The following is a 26586-nucleotide window of genomic DNA, read 5'->3' as shown; positions in this document are numbered from 1 at the left end:
ACCACCTGACAGCACGGTCTTCTCAGTCCTTGAGCAGGTGATGCCTTTAGGGACTGTAGCCTTTCTGACCTTGTCCTTTTTCACCTGATCAGCTGTTACACGAGGGAGGGATGAAGGGTAGCTCCAGTTAAAGTAGATTTTAAAAAACAAACAAAAATCTGTTATTTTTGCACACACACCAATTATTGATAGTGAATTTGGGCTCTGCATGTAACCCATCCTTTTTACACACCATTACACAAAAGCCGGGTGCAGGAGCAGTGGGCAGCAATTGGGGGAAAAAAATAAACGCGTTGAAGACTAGATTTAGATCATTTGCCTGCTCCAGGTCTCCAGATTCAGGGTCCCTCTTATCATCTCCCCACTGGCCAGACATGGTTTTCAGGCCCCTCCACACCTCTTGTGTGTTGCTGTGTTGCAGGGACTCCTTGGTAGTGCCACTGTGTCCCTGAGCAAGAGAAAAACATAAGTAAAGGGAATGGTGTTGTTCGCAGGCTAATGAAGGCAACGTCTGACACATATAAAAAGAAGTTTCCTCTCTATAGTAATAAGTATTTATTACATTCATATTGTTCCTCGGGAGCTTTTGGTATAAATGCTTGGATTTGACACAGCTGAGTCTCTCAAACCCTTTCTGAGAAGCTCACAGGATTTCCATCACATTGGCAATTGTTGGGCATGTGAGCCATATTAATCATATTTGAATGCAAATGTGTTTTGGTTTTTAGAAGGCTCTTGTTGGGTAGTTTGGTCTGTTTTAGCTTAGTATTGGGATTTGTATGTAACATGTAACACTTATGTTGGCAAAAAAAAAAAGAAAAGAAAAGAAAACAGGATGCAAATCACCACAGCTCCAAAAGCAGCTCTGCAAAATAATGCATCCCCAGAAAAATCAAATGTGACAAGGAGACAGTTTTTAGGCTATTGTTTTATTGTTTTCAAGCCATACTTTGCCTCAAACATTATTGCAAAGATTGACTGGCAGCTTGCTCATTCATGCGACGGGGATGCACATATCGGCAGGCATAATGCGCCATAACAGTTCTCTGTCATTTAACCATGACACACATATTTGTAGTCCCACCCTCTTGAAAGAGCAGGTATGAGGCTCATCTCTGATTGGTTGATAATAAACTCCTGCTTAAACATTAGTGGTTCAAAGACTATTAACAGTACAATTTTAACACCTTCCCAAACTTTACATTCCTCGATATTACTGCAATTAATTATGACATATCAGCAAAAACACTCACAGAGACAACATATTAAAGATGTACAATATGTTAACAAAGGGTGCTATGCTACATGTAATGTGTCTGAAATGCGTAGTTGCAGCAAAAGGCAGGGGTTTTAAAGCAACAATAGCCTACAAAACACGGTACCTGCCCTGAAGACTGGTTCAATTATTCACCTTTCAACATCATATACATTCAAATAAGACAATTATACTGTAACACTATATAACATTACATTCAAAAGGATACACACTGGAAATCTGTGGGGAAAAAAGTAATTTGCCATGGTTTATGGGATGCATAGTTCTTTCACTCTTAGAATAATTATGTACTTATTCTTTTACCTTCACCCTTTTTACAGCTTCCAATTCTTTTTTTGCTCTAAATGTAAATGTTTTATGGGTGCAATTAATCTTGTAGTTGGTCGTCCTGGTTCCAGGCTTAAGACCCTTTTTATAAGGATTTTTTTTAAAACATCGACGGAGAAAATAAATGGGGAATTCACTTCCGGAACCAGAACTGCTTTAAAAGTGGGCAGTCACTGCTACGCATTATAAATGCTAATGCCTCTTGCTGTCTTATGGATGTGTAAATAGGCCACTGTTTGCCAAGAGCCTGAGAGCCACAGAGAGGCCCAGACATCGAGGAAGGTAGATTTCCCTATAGGTTAATGAGTTTTTGCTAAACTGTGTGCAATTTCCAGAAATCATTGAGCCCTATTAGTCTTTTGCAAGAATTGGTAACAGTTAATAGGTTTGTCTCCCTTACTATGTAAAGTGTATGTTGGGGTTTTATGCTTGAACTGATTAATTGATTCAGTTTATTATTATTATAGAGTTTATGTATTATAGGCAGAGTTTATTTGGACAACATAATATCTCCAGTAGCCATATTAACTAGAAATATGGTGTAAAATCTTTATATACTATATTATTGCATATATACACTATTTTAGGAGGCACAGTATTCCCCATGTTTTTATCATTCCATCTGTCTTAATGACCAACATAAATGCCCAACTTGTAAATAAGACATCATATCTCAGTGTGTAAGATTTGGGTGAAGTTATTTCATTTGGCAGAAGTAGAATATATAACAATAATATATATATATATATATATATAATATAATAATAATAATAATACTGATGTTTTTGTGTATACAATCACCTGATTGTATGAATTATTGTTTTTTTTTTTTTCAAAAAAAAAATCCTGTGCTATTTACATCAGGAGCAGGTCTTCTCTATGGAGGCTACCATTGTTGGATCGCCACGTTTTTAACTAAACATCATTTGAATTTTGATGCTAACTGAAAGCTATATGTCCTCTTACACACTTGGAAGGGAAGTGTGAGGTGAGATATATTCAACTGCTACATGTAACTTCACTAACACATGTTGCCAAATCTATTGCACTGTACCTTTAAATCAGGGGTGTCAAACTTATTTTTGTTCAGGGGCCACATACAGCACAATTTGATCTCAAGGGGGCCAGTCCAGTAAAAATAGCAAAATAATAGAATAATAACCTATGAACAACAAGAACTCCTTTGTTTTTTCTCCTTTGTTTTACATTTACTGAAGGATAATTTTACAAAACATGAAATATCTTGAGAAATATAAGTGCAATTTCAACAATATCATGCCTAAATTTACTATTTACACAGAACACTGGATCTATAAAGGCACAAACGTTTAGTCACGGGTATCTGGAGCATTTGACATTACGTTTAGATTAGTGTGAAATTTTAACAAATTCATCCTGTGGGCCGGATTGGACCCTCTGGCGGGCCGGTTCTGGGCCCCGGGCCGTATGTTTGACACCCCTGCTTTAAATGATAACAAGAAGACAGTGTCTTGTTTAAGTGAGAAATTATCATATCCCCTTCTCTCTGTCATTTGTTGATAGATTCTCAGTGACCTCCAATAACAAGTTTAGCGTAGCACCTTGCTACTTTGATAACATGTTGTTTCTTTATTATATGTTTGTTGGTATCTAATATTGCTTGCAAAAATACTGTTTGAAGAAATGTAATGTTTAGTCAGGCTTCACATGTTGTTTTGAATTGTCTTTCAAGCTCCAAAGTGCCCCTTTTTCCTCCCCTCACCTCTCCTAATATTGTTTGACTTTGTGTGTGCAGCACCAATGGGATTCCTCCTTCCCATACAGTAGTTTAAAATGTTTTAGTGTAAAAGTCATTCGAAGTGTAAACTGGGGATCATAACTTGTGTTGTGCTGTTGTAGGTAATGAATTAAAGATGAATGTGCATGTTGAGGACCTCCAGAGCTACAGAATACAACACAAGCAGTTGTGATAATCTATTACTATGACAAGTGCGCTTTGAAATACATTTTAATTAAAGACTGTACTATATTTCTTTGTTTCAAGTGATTAAATTTTGATGAAGACCAAAAAAATAAAAAAATAAATAGCACTCCTTGCCAAAGATAGATACACTTTGGCCTGGACTATCAGCCTGAAAACCTTGTGTCAGCGATTTAGCCACATCACACCACATCTCTGGGATCAGAAAATGGCTGCAGCTCAAGCACTTGTTCAGAATGTCACCCGGGGACAGAAACTGTGGGTGGAGAGAGATTCAGTCACAGCTTGGCAGGTGCTTTGATGTAAGCCAGGGCATCCGTCGATTACAGCGGCCCCACACTTTACAGTCTGGGCAGTCGTGTCCTTTTGTGCACAAACAGGCCTCTGTGACAGAGTGGGGCCGGAAATTTGGCCACAGATATATGTGATGGGATGTTCGTGGAGAGGAGAGTCCAGATGGTGAATTAACACCAAGGGCCCTGTAGCTATCAGTGTCACTATACAGTATGTGCCATCACTGTGATGATGCTAATTGGGAATAATGAGAAACTTATATATGAACAAAGGAAAATACATGATTATAATTGTTATTATCAAATGCTTGTACATTTTTTTTTATTTAAATCTCCAGCATAACTTTAGTTTGGGATACTAATTTGTTTGCATGCTTCGATCATAGCGTCTCCTCTCCCATTTGTGCACCATCAACTTCTCGCTGTCAATTCCAATGCCATGAGCATCAGCTGGTCTTATCTGTCCCAATAGCACTGCGGCACATCTACATCTCTAGCCAGTCATTTCCATTGCAACCTTTCACTTTTTACCCCCACTTCATAAACACAAAAATGGAACTATACACACAATACTGAAAAACTGAAGCTTATGTGTCAACAACATGACTCCAGACTGCTAAACTCAAAGCACAACTCTAGTCGTCGCACTCAAATAGGGTTCTAAATCACAGTTTTGCAATTCTCTGAACACAAATTGCACCATACACATCTAAATGCAACACTCTGGCTACCAATTACCAATTCTTACTTGTGTTGCACCTGTGCACCTGAAAGAACACCTAGAAGGAGGATTTAAGTGACTTACATTTCATTTTTCTGCGGTTATCCTTTGGTATGTGAGTACTGCCATTTGCGCTTGTGAGTCTCAAATAAAATGGGCATCATTGGTGTTGCAGATACATTTGACAAAATGCCAAATGTCAAAAAACCTAGAATTAAGGAAACATATTTCCATAGACATGCTCATTTGAATATGTAACACTTTAAATATTTGAATATTTTTATTGCATTGACACATGAGCACTTTTCATGGTTGTGTATTAGGGCAAAAAACTTGTGTGAATGGGTGTAAAAGATACTACACATATCTTTTACACATAGATACGCTGTATGAAAGTGTGAGTGAATGGGTATGAATGGCTAAATGGCAAAACTAGTGTAAAGCAGCTTTAAGTGGTCAACAGGCGCTAGAAAAGCGCTATATAAATACAGACCATAGTAGCTGTGAGTATCATTTTTTATGTATTTTTTTCATTTTTCAGGAAAACGAGACAAAGCAACAAATATATTAATATAATATATTAAAAATGACCATTTAAAATAAATAAATACATGAATAAATGAATAAATAAAAATGACATAACATATTAAGCAACATAATATGCACTCAAAGTCTGTTTGTTGTACTGGGTAGTACTGTACATTAAATGTCAAGGTCAAACATAATGTATTAATCAGCAGTAGAGAGAGTCACTCAGGGTTTTCTAGCTGCACTCAAGCGAGGGAGAGGCAGGAGAGTGCTGTGTTTCACTATGTGAGTATTTGAATTTGTGATTAGAATTTTTAAGAAATTGCCACAGTTTTTAGAAATGTGCTTTGACATTTTGGGGGACAAAAAAAAATGAAAATATGTTCTGCCAAAGTCCTCTCAGCCTGCTTTCATGAGCACCTGTCACCTCCCCATCACAACAAGCATTATGTTATCTGATGCATCTTTTCTTCATCAGTCATTCACCAACCATCATTGCCACCAGTGTCTGGACTTTGGAGGATTTTCCATTTCACTGCCCTGAGTGAAATGGAACTGTGGTCTTCCTCTTTCCCACCTGCCTGGCAGCTCCAAACACCTTCTTGGCTGTATCACTCACCACTTTAGCTGCACTTTTCATTCTTCATTTTTTAAACTTCCACCATTTCATTCTTGCTCCACCTTCACTCACTTCCTCTTCATGGTTTCCAAAGTCATCCTACCATCTGCTATGCTGCCTATCCATGTTATCCCCTGGCATCACATTGGCAGTTTCATATCTAATTCAGATTGCACCTTCTGCATAGTATATAGTCTTTCTGTGAGCATCTTCCTCCACTCTTATAGGTCACCCTAGGCTCCTCCCTCTTCGTGAAATACGTATTTACCACAGACATTTCTATCCTTTTTGCAAAATCCACAACCATCTGTCCTTCCACATTCTTCTCCTTAGCCAACACCTCCTCATCACCTCTGTTACCATCACCAAGGTCTTTGAGGTCTTTCCCAATCTCTCCCCTCTCTCCTCTGGATACACTCTACCACTTCATTCAACTTAGTCCAATACTCCTCTTTCTCTTCTAACTGACAACCAACTTGTGGGGCATAAGCACCGACAATATTATCAAACCTTCAATTTCTAGCTTCAAACTCATGACTCTGTCCGACGCGCTCCTCTATCTTTGTCTTTGGCCAGCAGAATTCCATCCGTACCCTATTGGTCAAGCACAGATGACAGTCCGGCCCAGGCCTCGACCAATCTGGCATGGCAGTATGGATTACAGTGATCCGCATAATTGATTTGGTAAAGGTTTTACGACTGATGCCCACCGACACAAACCTCCCCATTTATCCATTTAACCAGCACTGGGAATACACTGGATGTGGCCCCCAGATAGTTGGTTAGTTCCTACTTGAAATAGATGTTTTTTTGGCATCTCCTCACAGGAACTACTCCCTCATGCCAACAGATCCTATAAGGGAAACCAGGGTGCAGACAGGCTTCATATTTACCACCAGCAGTAAAACCAGCGCCTCCGCAAATTGTCCTCAGTCCAAATAGTGTTAGTCATCCAGAAAAACAACAGCAACACAAACCATGTTATTACATTTTCGTCTGGAGTCAACGCATGGTGCTTGCAGACAGTGACAGTACCATTTTTGCCCGCAGCGAGCAGCAAACTCAGCTGAACATAAATAACGCTTTCGGAATCGGTGACTTACTGCTGCGTGCTGCTCAGCTTCTCCCGCCAAGATCAAGGCAATTACACTGCAGTCGCAGGGAGAGTGTGTGTGTGTGTGTGAACACGTGTGTATGTGTGTGGTTTTGTGTTTTACTCCTTGGGGAATCCTTAAATCGATGCGGTTAATCCTGTCAGAGGCATTTAGGATAAGCACATTACATTTCATTTCAATATGTGAAAAGAGACGCCACAGCGCCTTCTGCATCTTCATATCTGCTTCAGCTTGTGTTCAGTTCAATTCAATTCCATTCAACTTTATTAATCCCCATGGAGAAAATTGATTTAATGGCAACAGAGAGTACATCAGACAACAGGATGAGGAAACATAAATAGTGGTGGGGGAGCTGAGTTTGTGTGGAGACAAGAGTGATGTCTTCACTGGCCTCCATTTTCAAAAAGCACTGAAAGAATTTTCAGTGTGTCTCGGTCACGTCGGGGTACGCTAGGATACAAAATACATGTGTGGTTCAAGATATTTGGGGAAAAATAAACTGATAGAAAAAACACGATTCAATTTTGTTAGATTTCTGCTCTGCAGCAAGTCATCACAGAGAATCCTTGACATTTCTGGTGAAAGACAAGTCATTTTGTTTCTCCTGCCCTGCAATCATAGCTTCCTTTTTTGGAAAAAAAAATGTTTTTCCTGTCTCTGCGCTCCTTTCTGAGCCACTTGTGTGTACAGACCATAAGACAGAGGTACGGTCAAAGAGTGTCGAAATAAAAATGAAAAGAGTCCTGTGACAATGACTGCTTATTGAGTAGGTGTGTACCTCTTATAATCAGTGTGATATTTCTAATAGGAGGGATTGGTCCTGCCATGGAGCTGTCATCAGACTGCTGATGATTACACTTCCTGTGTAATCATCGTCTTTGAGTGTATCAGGGCACCCATTGTTTTAATTACCTATGATCTAATTAACTCCATTAGGGTTGATATAATGAGAAATAATTACAAGATAATGATGCACATACGTACACAAACATGATACTGCTAAAGGGTCGATTTACCTTCCGGGGTTACAAGGAGACTGTCTCTTCAAAAAGAAATTGGAAGAGGTCAAAACATGCTGTTGATATATATATATATATATACATATATATATATATATATATATATATATATATATATATATATATATATATATATATATATATATATATATATATATATATATATATATATATATATATATATATATATATATATATATATATATATATACATACACATATGTATATATGCATGAACAGACTTGTATTCACATTGTCAAAATAACCATTTGTATAGGAGCAGTTAAAGGAAAATATTCTTCCTTTTTGTAATATTTTGAATGCAGATAGTTTTTTAAGGTCAATTCTATTTGAGAGATTAGAATTAAATTAAATCGGGATAATTCTGCCAATATTTGATGAATAATTGAATACATAATGTAGTGTAAGTCCTTTTTTTACAGGAGCAAGTATGGAATCATTCAAAACATAATGGCACCCTTGCACTGTCTTGTATAAAGGTCAAAGATATATCTGAATATCTCTACAACTTTACCCAGGTTACTTCCAGTGTCTAGAATAAAACTAGACGTGTTTGCCTTCATTAAATCGAGCTCTCAAGAAGAATTTTGTTAATTAAAAAAAAAATAACAGATCTAAAACATTTCCAAGGGAAAACTGCCTTTGTAGTCCAGTATTAACTTTTGTGAACCAGAGACATTAGCTATAGTTTTGATGGCTAATCTCTCTGTTTTAATGATGAATCACATTCTTTAATTGGACAATGTTGGTACTTGCAATGTGAAAATGTATTTCGAGTTTAAGCGTTTTGTTATGTTCGACCTAAAACGCCACTTTCCTGCTTCACCCTCAACAGAGATGTGTTGTTTTTTTCACCACAGCAGGAAGCTGTTTTCAGTATAAACAGTCTTAAACCCCACTGTGCACTGACAGACACGGTCAAGCACAAGGTGAATTTTCACTTTTGATCCTCATATTTTTGTTCAAGTGAGCAACGAGCATCCGTTATTTTTTTCCGTTATCCGTTATTTACATTTGTCATTCACAGTAACATGTCTTTACTACATTGAATTAGTTTGCAAAATTGTTCACTATAATAGCATACAGTATATTATCTTCCTGGCTTTAAAAGGAATGGAAGCTCTGATTGTGTCACATTGTGGGTATATGTGTCAAAACATATACCCATGATTAATTGAAAAATATTTAATACTAGGAGTATTAAAGAAGACAAAACATCTGTGAAAATTAAAAGTGCAGGATTTCTTTAGTCACAACAAAGTGCATAAAGTCTATGTAGTGGATGAGCAATCTCTGAGCTTTCTCCACCATAATCCCGCTGTAAACTCGATTCATTTGAGCAGCGCCACCCTGAGGAGACATGAACCACCCCTATTTCATTAGTGTTGGCCTCTTTGGACTATGAGATATCTCATATGAGATCCAGTTATGACCACACATTAGAACAAAGATTCTTATCATTTATTACTCACCATATACACACTAAGTCATCACGATCTATTGCACATCATAGCTGTTTCATTAACTCCTAGCCTAGCAGTGTGGTAAAAATTCTCATCCATTTTCTGCATAGGGATTTTGATGATCAGCCATAATACTGTGACCAGCCAAGGTCAACTCGCCATTAGCTCGGAGAAAAGATGTTATACGCTCCTATAGAAGCCACAAGTCCATATAATGTGCTTGAAGAAAATGGATTTTATTTGCGATGAAAAAGTACTGCAGCACCCACAACCCTCGACTGTCACGGCAGCATTTCTGAGTGGTGGAGCTCGATGATACAATGGGAAGTTTTACAATGGCAAAACTGCTCATGTGAGCCACTGTCTGACGGTTCAGCATTACATTATCTCTACCACAGAGGAACCATGACTTTCTTACATACTTACAAGACACACATTTAATGCAATATTTTTGAACAAACACAGATTAGTAATAGTGCATTGGAACCTCTGCATTCATTTTATTTACACACCAGGAACAGCGGCCAGCACTATTCTGCACTCTGCGAGCAATGGAGGTTGGGTGCCTTGCTAAGGGGCACCCCAGCCTTTGACCAATACTTACAATACGATATTAACAATAAGGTTCAATTTTAAAAGAAACACACTTGAAGTGATCAAACAAGGATAATTCACAATGGTTTATGGGATGTAGTTCACTCTTCTGAATCAAAAGTTTTATGGCCTTTTTTATGGTTTTATGGTAAAACTCATGGCTTGTTTGAACTGGTTCCAGTCTGACTAACTGCAAGCTATTTAACAAATGGGTGGTCACTGCTATAGTCTTCTCTTGTAGTCTAGAGACTATTGATTTCATTCATACTTTAAGGTGAATGTGAATACCACACAGTTGATAAAAAAAGAGTAAATTGCTGTAGTACATTTGCAGATTAAGTCTATAAACTCCCCATGACTCCCACATATTATGATGACCAGCAAGGTTACCACACTGCACAAAAGAAGTGTTTTTTTTATGTAAAGACAGATGGAGACAACAGCAATATTGTGCTAGTAAAGAGAGGTTCCTGAAGTATGACTGAACACACAAAGAAGCGTCCACAAAAAGAAAAACACTGGGTTTCGTGGGATAAATGTTTGGGGTTTTTTTTGCCACCAACTGCCCCTGCACTGCAAACACAGCTATTCGAGAAATAATCAAAATATTCTTAAATCAATTTCTTTCTTTTTTTAAAAGAAAAATAATCTGCCAATGGGGTAAGCAAATTGTGTTTTGCTGTAAAACTTTGAAAGTTCAAACATCACAATTTCTTTGCTTGTGATAAGTTACTTTTATTTACTTTTATTATTTTTGCTTGTTGCTGGTAATTTAAGCTTAAAGTAAGCTGTAGTATCTTATTAAGACAAAGATAGATATAATATTATATATATATATATATATATATATATATATAATATATATATATATATATATATATATATATATAAATTTGATTTGTTTGCATAACTTGCTTGCCAATATTGGCAAGGCATGGCTGCATCTTGGGGTGTTTTTAAATGGGTTTCGGTGGCGGAGGTCTGTTCCGTGGCGAACTGGACCTCTCCAAGTACCTTCATGAAGTTTTATCATTTGGATGTGACTGCACATGACGTCACTCAATCGGTGCGCTCAGCAGGGAGGTGATGTGACCGACATCACGGTCACTACTGAGTCTTCTAGTCTCGCTGCACGGGTATCTCTGTTAGATCCCCATACTGATGTGGTGTACCAGGTGTGCTGACCAAAAGGGAACTGGAGGTTATGAATATGTTCCCTGAGGGAGGGAAATGAGGTACAACACAATGTAGCCCCTGAAGTGCAGTTTATATTGAGGAGATGAGACTGTGCAGGATCATTTATAGTCCCAGGGGAAGGAGGGTCTTCCCCTGCCTGCAGCAGTCTCACTGGCCTTGACAGGCGTGTTGAAAAAGTTTCTTCAGGTTGGTCTCGTGAGGACACAATCCCCAGACTGATGTGTTGTACCTCATTTCCCTCCCTCAGGGAGACAGTTCTGTTCTGTTGTTTGATCCCCATCAGAGGTCTCAGACCACATTCACACTGATCCAAACGAACAGCACTTAGCCAGGCTAGTAAATACTGGTACAGTATTAACAGAGTTGCAATTTCAAATATATTTCATGTAAAGCCACTAATTACGGAATGTACAATGTATTGTGAAATATGTCTCCATACTTGAAGTATTTTGTTTATAAACTAGGGCTGTCAATTGATTTAAGGCGAAATAGAATGCTTGTATCACACATATGTTAGTTATGGAGGTCTACTTACATATATTAACTTGTTTTCATGGTTAAAAACCTCCTAATCGCTGCAAACGAGCCGATCAAAATATCTCCTCACTGACGCTCTCGTCAGCCGCGCTGTTTCAGACCAAAATCACACCCCCAGAATGTGGACTGTGTTGTGATTGGCCAGCCAACGAGAGCTTTCCCACTGTCCTGTGATTGGCCAGGTACCTGGAAGTGACATAATAGATAGGCCAGCTCTCAGATACACAGCGCTGTAGTTGTTGTTCTTCACAGAAGTTCAGCGGTCTCCTGTGAGAGCGTGGTTCTTTGCCGAGCTCTCGCTTCCTCATACAAAGTGTGTATTCTTGACGCGATGGTTCCTCTCGAGGGCAAATTATAAGATAAAATCCCAAAGCATCGCGCACGACTTCTTTCAGCCTTTCATCCTCAACTGGGTCAGAAGTAAACAAACAACAATAACTGCATAAATTATTTAAATGAATGGCCAAAATGAACACGTTAATGTTGACAGCACTAGTATAAAGACATGCAACACAGTCAGGGATGATAGTATTGCTTGACAGAGCCCGTTTTCACATGAAGGATGCAGCACACAAAAAGTGTTGCATTGCTTCTGCTCATAAAGACCAAACCGAGGCGGAGTACTAACAACAACAGAAATCACAAACATTTACACATTACAGTGTATAAACAACACGTGAGACAGTTGACATATGCCCATTTTGGCTGCATTTACAGACAGGGGAACCGCTTTTTTGTGACCACCCCCCAACACAGTTTTAAGATCCAAATTAGCTGCTTTTCTATATAGGTCACTGAGCTCCTGGGAGCTTTGCGCTACCAGAGCTACAAGCATTGTGACATTTTCCCCAGCCACAAGGGAGCTTTACTGAAGAGCACGAGCCTCATCTCAAACACAGTGGCCGACTACAAGGCAACATTAGAATTTTCAACAAGGACCATCATGAGATCAATGATTCATCACAGTTTATTTCTACCGCAACGCATAACTCATGACCCTGGGGCTTCATTAGGCTCTTATAAACTTTTACATCACGGGCATAGATGCTCCATAAATAGTTCTTCATGAATCTGTTAAGGGATGCCAGGCGTGGCTTATCTATTCTTGGCCCTACACTTTCTTCCATGTCATGGGATTGCAAATACTTTTCTATTTAAATAAAGCAAATATTAGCTGATTAAATGTGACCTACTCAAAAAAACAAAAACAATCACTAAGCAATGCTGACAAGTTATGAAACCAACAAGTCATAAGATGTAGATGTTATACATGTAACTGATGCATAGTGTTTTGAGTGTTATAAATATAAATATATATATAACTATAACCATTCAAACCTTATTTACAAAATATTTCCATTATTGCCTGTTATGATGACTCAAATTGGGTGTAACTCTATTAACATAGATACATTATGTAATTTACATATAATTTACATGTGGACGCCATGTATAGGAAAACATTGCTTTCATGATTATGTGTTTGCATAAAGTAAAAATGTAATTCTAATGTCTAAGCTACAGTAGGCAGGACTGCATGAAAAGTATAATTTCTTTAAGTTTTAGAGAATCTAAAATTGTGGAGTGGAGGATTATGTCTCAAGAGCCTCCATCATCACAGACAGACACATGCACCAATGACATGATATAAAAAAAATAACTAATTAGCTGCATTGTGTTAATTGCATAAATATTTAAGTCTCATTTCCTTTTTTTTTTTGGTTGTTTTGCAGCGTAGGCACTTGTTAAAAGTGACATTTCCACTGAAAGGACATGTGTGCTACTTAGAATAGCCAATAGGAGCTCTCTCTGGCCTACACTGTGATTGAGCAAATTCTTTTGTCACTTGCCAGATTTCCCAAAGGCTATAAACAGAGCCTAGATGTGATGTAGAAGTCTGGTTCTCCCTCACATTACTGAATTATGCTCCAGGTGAGAAACGTGTGCACTGAGAACCCAGTTGCAGATTAATCAGGATTGAAGGATTTATCAGTTCAGCAGTAGATTGAGCAAGAGATACACAGTGCAGTGGTTTACTGAATGCCCTTTAATGACATCACTCACTACTGGTGTCTTTGTCTTTGCCGGTTGCCAAGCAAAATTGGCTGATGACTTGAGATTGATGAAAGCTGCCATCCCTGAAGTGTCCGGTGGAGCCAGCAAATTAAACCGTTTTTCAGCTTGTTAGATGTGAATATTTTCTGGTTTCTTTGATCCATATAATAGTGAAATCATTAAGAATGAATAATTTAGGTTTGTGGAAAAAACAAAATATTCGAGAACATCATTTCTGGAGGTTAGGGGAAAACTGAATGACAATTTATGGATGAAATGATTCATCAAGAAATATAATCCACACATCAGTCGATTATAAAAATAAATCTTCTTCTTTGCAGCCCCAGTACAAACTCTTGTATCAAGCGCTCACACTGGATGTTATAATAGTAGTTTTGCTAGTTTTAGGTGTGAATAATAATAGTTGCAAAACATGCAAAGAAGTGGCTCTATGGGCCTTTTTATCATGTTGTACATCATTAATCTAGTTCACAGCCTACACTTATACCGTTCTGATTCTATCACTGCTCTCAACTCCCTTGTTAGAGCTTGCAGGCATCTGTTTTCAGCAAAAGACTTCTGACTTCTTATTCACAGTGCACCACTGCTCGCCACACCACAGCAACAGACAGACAGTTAGCAACTGTACACAGTGCACCTTTGAGCAACTATTACTCTCAGGAGTTGGTGGAGACAGAGATTAAAGATGTATGCTGGACTTCAATAATATCATTGATTCATTCATTTTCTACTGCATTGTCCTCTACGCAAGGGTGGCAGGAAGCTGCAGCCAATCCCAGGTGACATCAGGGCGACAGGCAGGGTACACCCTGGACAGGTCGCCAGTCCATCGCAGACCCAGCACACAAAGACAAACAAGCATTCGCGCTCACATTCACACCTTTGATCAATTTAGAGTGTCCAACTAACCTCTACATATGTTTGGACTGTGGGGAGAACATGCAAACTCCACACAGAACCGGAATCGGAACCAGGATCTGAACCTTTAACCTTCTTGAGGCAACAATGCTAGCCACTGTGTTTCCCATGTAATTCCTAAAGAACACTAAAAACACAAACAATTCAGCACCACACACATCTGACAAGGAAAAAAGAGTGACACCTTCAAGCTCAAGTATGTTACTTCTGTAGCCAGATCAGTGAATCAAAGAGAATAAAGCTATTTTTCTACAATCTAAAGAAGACTTTCCCCGCCGCTCAAGTGAGTCTGCAGATCTTTTTGAGAGGGCAAATTTAGACCCATCGTCCAACCATTTGCTATCATCTTGCTGATGCAAAGCTGGAGTAGGCAAGAGAGGTCTATCCGTCTTGTGCTCCTCCCACCAAATGAGCACAGACGGGTGCTTCATACATGCCAGATAACAAGGGACACAAACAATGCAACTGTTTAGCCTTCTTTCTACACTGTTGAAATGTGATTGATTGCAGATCAGATTTGACAGCTCACATTCATGTGAATGTGACTGCCCTCTCAAACAGCACGTATGTGCACAAAAAGGTTTTTGTTTGTGTCATCAACAACAGACAACGTCATATTTGGGAGACCACCAAAGACTGTATATACAATGTGGGTCACCTTCTAATTACAAAAATAACACCTGTTTTGCGTATTGTATTGTACTGTATTGTTACTTCCTGGACACATCCTGCCAAGATTTAGCTCTACGTTTTTGTTTTGCAGGATTGCCAGTGCAGGTTCAATGGCATCAAGACCATTCTTAGTCATGTCACATGGCCACATGTCAGATACACATCTAATCTAGGTCAACATGTGAAAGTGATTTAAATCTGATCTGAATATCTGAGGTGCTGATTGGATTTCTGTGTCCATACTACCGTGACAAAATGTGAATGTGAGTCATGTCAGCCTGTTCATTTGAATGGAACTTTGATAGGATGCACAAACGCTCTCTCAAAAAAAATTGCTTTACATTATGATGAAATTATTGATTAAACAGACAAATGCTTGCCCAGTGTTAACTGGTCTCACTAAACAACAACACAGTGAAGTGGCTGCCTATCAGCAGCACCTTGCTCTGCTGACTGCATGGCATTTATCCACAGCTCTGTGGAGATCCGCTCCCTCTGGACAGCTGCTGTCTTCCCTGCGATATGACTTCATCAATCCACACAGTTAAGCCCCGAGCTGTGGCCACTTTCACTATAAAGAGAAGGTCTTTGCCTGCCTGCATGGACCTGCGGGATGATTTGTTGATCTTCATCATAGAGAGACTTTAATCTCTCAGACAGGTACTTCTGATTGTGCTGAGAACAAGGTGGACCTGTGGCATCGTTCGTGGGACTAAATTGGCCAGTTTGACTCTCCTGTGCTTTGTTTCTCACTGGTGCTTTTCTTTCATCAACTGCAAATGAAAGACACCGTCCATTTTTAGTGAAACTAAATTCCTACCTGTTGTTTATTGTAATTTGGAAACACTACTATCACAGGGCCCTTTTCAGTGAGCAATCTTGGTTCAATAGCCACTTAGTGTCTTGGGTAGATTTACAATATATCTTACACATTAATTGTAAATGTGTCCCATTTCGGGAGGTTCTTTCAAGAAAGACTGAGTACTTTAAGCCTGAATGTGCACTTTTCCTCCAGTGAGTCAGCTGTTAAATAAATGATCATGGTTTTAAAATACTGAAAATCCTGTAGTTGTCGTTAGTCATTTCAACTTTGTTCAAAGACAGAAAAATAGGTCTTGTATCATCTCAAATAATAGAAAATTACTTGTATTAAATGGTAGGAATCATTTTACAGAGGTAGCCTGCTGCCGATACCTGAGAATGGAACATACCAATCGATTCACGTTCATTTTACACATTTCTGAGCCACAAGGTCAGTAAAGCTGCACACAAAAACTTGTACTGTGTTTATTTTGTGCACCCACACTATATATAACATAATATAACACATGGAGCCAAAACATTAAGTATAACCACATGACAAAGTCGCAAAAGTTTCTCAATGTAAAGTTGAAAACTAACTTGCATCACCTTACTACATTTAAAATGTCATCCGGATAAATCCTAACTGAACCTGAATGATTTATATTTTGAAATCAATCTGCTTACACAACTGAAGAGGTACAATTAGCAGGATATTTTCTACATTATTGATCATTGATTCCATCATAACCTTTCAGCATGATGACACCTCTGCTGCATAACGGGAGAACTGACCAGTCACAGGAAAGGCCTCGAGCCCTACATGGAACTATTGTCTTAATCCCACTCCTGTATATAAGATTTGACCATTACTGCCTGCTGTACGTGTCTGACAGTGCTGCATCTGACCTGATCTGTAAACGTAAAACATTGTGAAACGCAAAAACTTTGCATCATCACAAATTAGAAGCCTTTGTTCTACTTGTTGGTTATGAGCTGCGATACTTTTGAAAATCCTCTCTATCTTGCCTTTGCAAACTGACTGGCTAAGTCTCACAAGACTTGCTTTTTTAAGTCTGGTGGGGTATTTTCCTGCTGGAAATTTCCTATCGATATCATATGTGGACTCCAGTCTTTCTTAACAAGACCTGCTCTATTTTTTTGTCCACTCATTTCTGCCCACAGCAATATCACAACTATCCAATCTTAGGAAATGTGTGATTGGGTCCCACAGGATCTCCATGCAGTCCTCCAAGTCAGTGCTCCTACTGGCCATTCCTCTATCTGCAGACAGATCACTTCAGTGGAGTGATCACTACTCCAACATCGGCAACAACTACTCACAAGTCTCACAATAAAGGCAATAAAATACCCATTAATATCAGCAGAGCTTCAGAAATAGAGATTACTTGGGATCATCTGTTGCATATAAAGCGAGTGTGTCTCATTGGTGCTCATCTGATTTGATAAAACTAGGTACAAGTGAAAACAATCAGGGCAAGAAAAGCAATCAGTGAAAACACAAAGGCAGAAAACTGCGAGTAAAAGAGCAAAAGATAAACAAGGACGTAAATTACAAATTGAAACTGAAACGAAACAGATGCAAGATAAACTGGAAAAAAAAATAAAGCCAGGAAAATACAACAGAACTGCCGATTCAGAAGTCCAAAATGGAAAAAAACAACAACATAGAATTACAAAGGGTTTGACAAGACAACAGATATATACTATTGGTGTTGATTTTTTTTTTAATTTAAAATATGTTTGGATTGGAAATAAAGCTCAGTCTCTAATATGAGTATGCCCTCAATCACGTCTTTTCCCTGACCAGTCTAAACATTGTGCCAGCAGTGATCCTCCATGTGGTGGATAATATTCTTGAATCCGAAAAACTCTCTTTTGAAGGACAACCAGACTCATCCAATTCAGTTTCAAGCAACAACTTCTGGTGTCATGTGAATGAATAATAAGTGTAGCTCACAGGAGTGTAAATGCTGAGACGGAGTCACGGCTGGGGCAAAAACGAAATATTGCACTCCATTTCAACTTCCAGCAGGATTTTCTTCTTCAGAATTTCATCTTTGTGCCGACCCACATTTGTGGAGAAGTAGATGTGGTTACCAAGCACTTAACCTCCCTGGGAGCTGATCTCAAAATCAGCTGCTTCATGTAGTACTTACTGTTGTTGTGATCAAGAAGGTTTCAGGCAGTTCAAAGAGGGATGAGCAGCGAGAGGCTTATTCCCGCTCCCCCTCCCTCTTCTCCTCCTGCAGCTACTGCTGTGCAACACAGAGACCTGTCAGACTTTGTTAAGGCTCGGTACTGAATTTTAGCCTAAAGCCAATAAAATGGCTACAAAACCTTGATGAATATATATGTCTAATTTACCCCCTGACACCTATACTGCCTAAATCCATCTACTTGTTTGGTTAAATGAGAACTTCTCTTTATTGTTCAGTGGACTTTTATTTAATGCCCTCACTTGTTAAATGTTGAACAGAAGAGGCCTGAACCTAAATTAAACATGGCGGTGCCAAGCTGTTCACTGTCACTCAGACATGACCAGAGGTCAATGCCATTATGTAGAAACATGGTGCATTTTCAAAAGGTTCCTATGTTTTTCCTCCTCTTTAAACACACAGTCCTGTCTCTGTGCTCTCAGGCTGTCCTCACACTCTGTCATACACATCATAAATTAAATAAACTTTAAATACGTTACTTACAGCTGAGCCCTGCACTCCATTTGCAAAGGGGCAGAAAATTCCTTGTAAATTTCCGATAACTTTACATGGGAAATTTCGTTCAGGGATACTGGAAATATTCTAGATAGAAAACAGTTCAGTTCAGTGGGAATTAATGAGAATTAACTGGAAATGTATATATATGCCTCTCGGCTATGTAAACAAGCTGCCCCATGACTCATTAAAAATATAAAGATCTATAAATGTCCATGTCTTGAGGTTTTACAGGCGTCTCTTTTACTACTGGGGTCTATGGAAAAGTTGCTTTGTGGTCTGCATGAGGATTTTCTAACAATACCTGCAAGCCAGAGTGGGAGGATCTATCCAGTTCTTGTAATAAATCCATGACATACAATGGAGGGATGCACAGTGAATGTAGGGGGTGTGGCCTCAATAGCCCTGCAGTAAATTGTGTGCTATGTGCCCGTGATTGAGGAATAGCATTCATACGCCACTGGATCCACTGCATTTACATCTAATCTGATTGTTTGAGTCAAGATTATGCTACAATATATGATTTACCAACTATATGTTCCCAAATTCCAATTTTGAAAATTCCCAGAATTGTGCAATCCGGGCTGTAAGCAGTCTAAATGGTGCCTTTTACCTAGGACCTAATTTTAAATGTAACTGAAACTATTCTTGCAGTGCCTTATGGAGCTCCAAACTGCAAAATGTCAGTCAATGTTATTTCATACATATCTAAAAACAGCCTTGTTTTTAAAGAAATTCAGGAACAGGGTGTCTGCATGACAACCCGTTACTTGAATAACCAACAACCAGTGATCCAGTTTTGTTTTTTTTATGTTGAACTAAAGGCTCTTTTCCACTACACAGTTCCAGCACAGCTCAACACTACTCATTGTGTTTTTAGATGATGGTTAGATGATGACTGACTGACCTGGTACCTGGTGAAGATTAGCATCTCTACAATATATCCAATTCTTCCTTGGGGCATAACCTACAGTACATCCCCAGACCATTTTATTAAAATCTATTTAAACATTTTTGTGCTACCCGCAACCAAAAAAAATCAAGGTAACACCATCAGTGATGGTCCTAAATAAATAACGCCCTACCCATTCTGCAAACAAAAGTGTGGGGCAATAATTCACCTATGAGTGTGTCTCTCATTGATTGTGACCAGTTAACTTATGTCACAAACTATATACCACACATGAGTGAAAATGAGGAAACAATATGTCGGGTTTGATGAGACGACACTATTCTTAGTTGCATCTGTTTAGAACATTTATAGACATTTTAAAGCTAATGAAGAAAAACATTGACTTTGCAGCTTCTATAAGTGATTGAAAAGTTGTGAAATGCATGTATCTTGGATGTACCTTTATCAAGATGCCTTTTCTGTGCCAAATGTGTACTTCACAGGAGAGAAACTGTGTTTAAAGTTTAAAGAAAGCCATTAAAACAGTCTTTGAATTAAAATATACTTTTTGTGTTGATTCTACGGGTTAGGAAAATTGTGTGATGAATTAGTTGTTGTTGTTTTTTAATCAATTGACAGCCCTATATTAAAACAGTATGATGTTCTCTGTTGCTCTAAAAAAGCGTGAGGATAAAAAATACTACAATTACATCATTAGGGTAATTTTCAGATTGGGCTTATTACTTTAATAACTTCTATTAATTTAATTTCTTAATTTTCACCACAGTCCCTTTAAAAAGACAATCAGCGATTCTACAAATCAAATTGCAAACTACTACTGTTCGAGGAGACTGAACTGCTATTATGACAATCTCGGTTCAGGGGAAATGTTCTGCTGTTCAAAGGCAGCATGTTGGGGAACCATTTGCCATCATCTGTCAGGGATTGCTCCAGATTCATAACATTCAGAACACATCTGAAAAACAGGACAAGGCCTTACCAGGTCTGTGAACAACCTTTAACCATTTTCAATTTGTAAAAAGTACCATAAAGGCAGTTTATGCAATACAAAACTAATAATGTGTCATAACAAAGGCAATCTTCACTGCGCTGAAAAAAACAAACATGTGCAATTCACAATGGCACTTTACATTATTGGCACTTTATATTGTTCTATGTTTATTTGTGTACATTAATGTGTGTTTTTATGCATTAGTCATGTTCCATTAGCCTGCCCATTCGAGATTATAGATTAAATTAAGCCAATGACTACAATGTGGCACATTTACATGTGAATGTCCATTCATTCTTGTATCGTCCCTATTTTCAAAATAAAATAAAAAGCTTTCTGTTTTATCACAATTTATCGGAAAATGCTCAATAACACATTCAATCCGACAGAGCCCCTCTGGTGACATACTGTAATCTAAAATATAAAAACAATATGAAAGACTTTAGCTCCACTATATACAGTATACTAATGTCATAATTATTTTTGACATAATTATTTAACCTTTGTCAACCTTTATTTTGAAAACCTGAAATGGGACTGCTTGTTTTGGAACGTTTGAGTAGAATTGATGTAAAGGAGAGATTATTGGCACACTTCACATTTAGGAGTGGCTAATAATAACTCCATACGCCATACCTTACAGCAAGTGACTTCAGTATCTCATAAAACAAAATTGATTTCAAATTCAAATTTGTCCATGTTTACAAGCAGCTGAAGCAACAAATGAACAGTCTCTCCAGAGGAGACGACTCACAACAATTATCCCGTTTCCACAAGTTATTATTATACATCATCCGTAACTCGTCCATTTTTTCACCTATGTCACCAGAGGGCCTCCGTACAATCCTAATTTGCGGTTCTAAATGTATACATTCAGGAAGCTGATGGCGTCATCTTTACAAACTGAAGATCAAACATAAAAGCTCAGGTCTATCCACTAGCTGTCAGGGTTTTGTTTTTATTTATTGAATTACCTCTGCTTCTCAATCAATCTCTCAGTGGCCTTCAGCTATTTTACCAAATGAAACCTCTCAGGTCAACTCACATTGGTCACATTTTCCTACAGTCTGAGTAGTGAGTATCACATATCACTGATCAGGTGGGTCTATTTCATAGATCGAAAGCAAATTAGTGAGGTATGCATGGTGGTAAATTGTTAATTATGCTATATTAAGGTGGCCAGGGTCTATAGCAGGGACCCACTGTCGTGCATGATTTAGATGTTTCCCTGCTTCAACACGCCTGATTAAAATGGTCAGCTCATCATCATCAAGCACTGCAGAAGCTTGATAACAACCCATTTATTTGAATCGGGTGTGTTGGAGCAGGCAAACCTCTAAAACATGCAGGGCAGTGGCTCCCCAGGACCCCTGGTCTATAGGACACCATTCATCTTGTAAGTCACTGAAGCTCGATAATGTCAAGGATGCTACTTCATCAAGTCAAGAAGAAAATTAGGTAGGAAGTTTGATTTAGGACTAAATTTGCATCTGTTTTCTTACTGTTACTATATCTCATGTGAAAATGTCATATCAATGTTTTGATTCAATAAACATCTGGCTGTTTCCATTGGCATTGTAGCGGGACAAAGGCGTGCACTGGACCTTTTTTTTTTTTTTACACTGTAATTTTAAAATTGAAGCTCATGAAAAGAGGGGAGTTGAACAGGCTGTCATTTCTCTTCTATAAGGAGTGCAGCTGCGGTGCACTGTGGAACAGAGGAGGGTCGAAGACAGATGAGTGAAATATTGACAAGTGGTGAACCAGGTCCAAATATGCTATTTTTAGTTTTCAGTGGTCACATCATGTACAGAACATCAATAAAGAAGGGAATCGGAGAGAAAACTGAGATTGAGTGGTGTTAATTACAGTTTGACCTGATGTGAAGCTCCGAGTGAACAATTGAGAGGGAGAGTCGGTTTGTTATTGTGTTGGTTTGAAAACATTGGACTAACACAACCAGTTAATACAGCTTGAGAGTTGAATTATTAGTGAATATAAATGTTCAACTGGACCCAAACTGACAGTCTGCACACGCTGCACAGTTCTGGTCCCCGGGCTATGACCCTGAAATAATAGGAAAAAACGATACTGGTTGAAGGAGACAACAGCAAGACAAACACAGTGAAATCCAGAATGGTGCATTTTTGGACTGACGACCTAATTCATGCTACTTTTTTAGTTTCATTTCAACAAGAAATTCAGTCTTCTCATTAAAATAAATATCACACATCTTATCGAGAATTGTATGATGGTCTTTGTGGCTCTGAAAAGGTGTGAGGTGTGAAAATGATACAATTACATCATTGGGGTAATTTCCAGATTGGGCTTATTACTTTAATAGCCTCGACTAATTGAATTTGTACCACAGTCCCCGTAAAATCATTTCAGTAATTCAGCAAATACTTTCACATTGATGATGGTAGAAAGACAGAATGATGCTCAACATGGTACCAAGATGCTGCAAACTGAAGCCAGAAAACACCTTATACTTAAATACAGTACGTTGTTTTGATGCTGATGCTTGTATACTGGTACAAGGACAGCAGTCCAATTAAAGTGGAACGTTCCAAGTCTGGGCACATGTTTGCCTTTTTCTCTACGGAGCTCCCTCTACAGAGTACAGATTTTTTTTTACGACAGCACCGTAAACATCAATCCATTGTCTACCTCTTTATCCTCACTGCTGTAAAAACTCACTGCTGACACTCCCCACTCCTGGCATTTGTTTTCAACAGAGCCAATGAACACAAACTGTGGAGCCATGTCCATGCCTGTCGACATCTGTTTTGCATGCTTGTGTTTTTAATTCAAAAAATGCCGGTCTGATGTTTACTCGTGTGTGGCCCCTCACTCACTCAGTCATTTCCTCTTGCTTGCCTCCTTTGACAACGATTTATCTGCTTCTTTTTCGCCAGCTCTTCCATGACGTACATAACATAAAAAATAACGCTATCACTGCCTCGATCTTACAGCCGGTACCTGGCTAATGAGTGTGTGTAGTGCTGATTCTGAGGACTCTGGGCCCGGATCTTGCAAGGCTGTTTTTCCACTAACAGACAGTAGGGGGAGTGGGTAACAATCGTGCAGTTCCACTTTAAATGGCATATTTGAGCTATGCATGGGAACGTACTGAATGTTTCTCAGCTTTTGAAAAATTTCCCTCTACCGTTAACCCTTTACCACCGAGCATATCACAGACAACACGTCTAAAGCGTACTCTGCATTACTGTAATTATGCAACAGTTTGTACTATCGGAAACATTTCCAACGATTTCTGAAAGCTGAGAAGTTACACCTCAAATCTAACATGTGGTTATTACAGTCATTTTGGTCACCGGAGAGGAGAGAGTTTTAACGACTCGAACAAATGTTATTATAAATGTTTTTCAAATTTCAAATTTAACACGCAAAATCTGGTGTTCATGTACAAGTACAGTGTTTTCTTTACATAAAATGTTGTTTTTCCTCATTTTTACCTGTTCATGCACAATTTAAACATGCAGTAAATTGTAAATAACTGCCAGATATTGCTGCGAAAAATGGGCAGAAGCACTTTTTGGGCAGGATCATTTTCTGGCACTGCTTTCACTCTAAAATGAATGTGTATGCCCAGGATTTGTGAACCTGCTTTAAAAAAAAAAGTTTAACACCATTACTATTGACATGGTTGTATTTTTTTGTCTTTCTCACCCCTGCAATTCACCTGTGTGTGAATTGTGGCATCATGGGTGCACCAAAGACTACATGGACACCAGTGACAATCAATGTTTCAATTCATCCAAATGTTGAAACTTTGAAAACTTTTACAAGAATTTGCCTACCTGCCTAAAAATAATAAGAATAAGAAGAGAAATTAGCATGTTCAGACCTGAAGCCAATGAAAACCTGAATGAAAAGACTCATTTGACGTGACCATGAGTGCAAATTAAATACATGCTCAGAGGGCAAAAAGAGGACAGAGTACATGCTGACATTTGAGCTGGTCATATTCATCAAAACACTCAGTGATGGCTCTGTGCTCCAAACAGAAGCTACTCCATTTGTTATAGACCTCACTCATTAGCATTTCTTTCTTTTCTGTTCTGGTGCTCATTAAACTATAAACAGCCAAAGTTCTGTAAACCTTTCATGTTCATTTTACACTCACTGACGCTGATGACGTCATTAAAAGGCGAGCAAACTGAAATGGCCCATTTACTTAAATAGAAATAAGGATTTTAATGCAAAAATGCTCCATATTATATCTTTAAACCCTGACCGAATCTTAACTACATAATTTGTTAATGTGCATCTTTTCCATTATATGAAAAAAAAAAAAATCATTATGTCGAACCAGGAGGCTACTTTCCTTATGCAATTCATTCATTCATTCCAGTCCTTGAACAAGCACAGTATGATTGCTGTGAGCAACTCTCCTCAGAGGTAATTTTGTTTGAACTAATGAGCAGTGAGAGAGGAGCAGACTCCACGTTTGCTCATAAATGCCTTTGATGAATGACTCCTGTCCCAGTGGCTCATGCTGTCATTAGTTTGACACCAGATAGAAGTGAAGTCCTAAAAGAAAATGGAAAATTGATTTACCTCAATTTTCATCCGGAGCCAATAGTTCATTCCCCAAAATCGCACAGTGGAGCACAGAGTGAAAACTATCAGCGTGCATGTGTTTCCTGTCGTGCTCATCTGGAGACGTGCCGTTTTAATCAGCGGTTATGCCGTTGTTTCGCTGTGACACATTACTATTAATGTGATATAAAAGACAGTCACCGAAGCAGGAGTCTGACTGCAACGTTTCAATGGGATCCTTTTTGAAAGCGACTCCTTTTCTAATTGCATTTGATTTGAGCATAAGTTCTGGGACTAAGTGAAAGAAACGTTTTGGGATTAATAATAATTAAAAAAAAAAGCTGAATATTTGAATTCCTGAGTCTGGATGAAGTGCCTGTATAATTACATAGTTAAATTCATCGTTCAGTATCAGTCTCATTTACATAGATAATGTTCCCGGAGGCTTTACGTATGAAGCAAATTAGCATACAATGTTGGACTTAAACGTGTTAAATGACCTGTGAGCATTTAGCAGCTGTTTCATTTTGATCTAGTTCACCGTCAAACTTCATTCTCTCACTTGTCGTCTCGAACAATGTTTGTCGGACTCCACTGTTTGCTCTTGTTTCGTTGTTGCGATGTTACAAAGCAGCACAATAGCATGAGCCTGTGTTGAAATGAATTAAAGGTCTGTTGTGTAAAAGCAGACCTTTAATTAATTTGTAATAAACTTTTCAGTTCTGTGAAAACCTAAATACTATTTTCCTTTTTCTTTTTTACCAAGATGGTTTTGACTTATCAGTAATTTAAGTTTAGAGCCACTCTTAAGACCATCGTTTTACACACACACCCTAATCTTTGTTTCATTAATGCTATAAAAGAATCTCTCACTGATGAGTGAACTCCGTTTTAATGACACTAATGTTTTGCAGCAGATTGTAATTTTCCACAACCAGCTGCTCTGGAGAAAAGTCAATTCTGTGGTTGAACAGGCAGTAGTCGTTATGCAGAAATCAATACGGAATCTGAGAGATAAACAAAAGTTGCATATGGATTTTAAGTGTGCACTTATGGATGGTAGTCCTAAGTTTTTACCTTGTGATTCTTGTATAAGATCGCCATGGCGACCACTATTTGAGTAAAGAGAAAGAGAGACTAAATGAGCAGAAGGTAACATCTAACCAACAAATGGCTTTTTATAGATTGTGGTCGTCTCAGCTTCCAGCAACATGCCATTTCAATACAGACAGCTCATCAAGACC

General features: G+C 38.4%; 1 long non-coding RNA gene across 1 annotated transcript in view; it reads right to left on the bottom strand.

Moving 5' to 3' along the window:
- Positions 1-183: 183 nt before the first annotated feature.
- The window catches only part of LOC122783305, a 41891-nt gene continuing 15488 nt past the window's right edge, over positions 184-26586 (bottom strand). The window contains exon 3 of the long non-coding RNA XR_006362029.1: positions 184-448. This is a non-coding gene — a long non-coding RNA (uncharacterized LOC122783305). The remainder of the gene's footprint in view (positions 449-26586) is intronic.

This window comes from Solea senegalensis, linkage group LG16, assembly GCF_019176455.1.
Source record: "Solea senegalensis isolate Sse05_10M linkage group LG16, IFAPA_SoseM_1, whole genome shotgun sequence".
Lineage (NCBI taxonomy): Eukaryota > Metazoa > Chordata > Actinopteri > Pleuronectiformes > Soleidae > Solea > Solea senegalensis.
The sequence above is the reverse complement of the archived record's forward strand: the minus strand, read 5'-3'. Positions and strand labels throughout refer to the sequence as shown.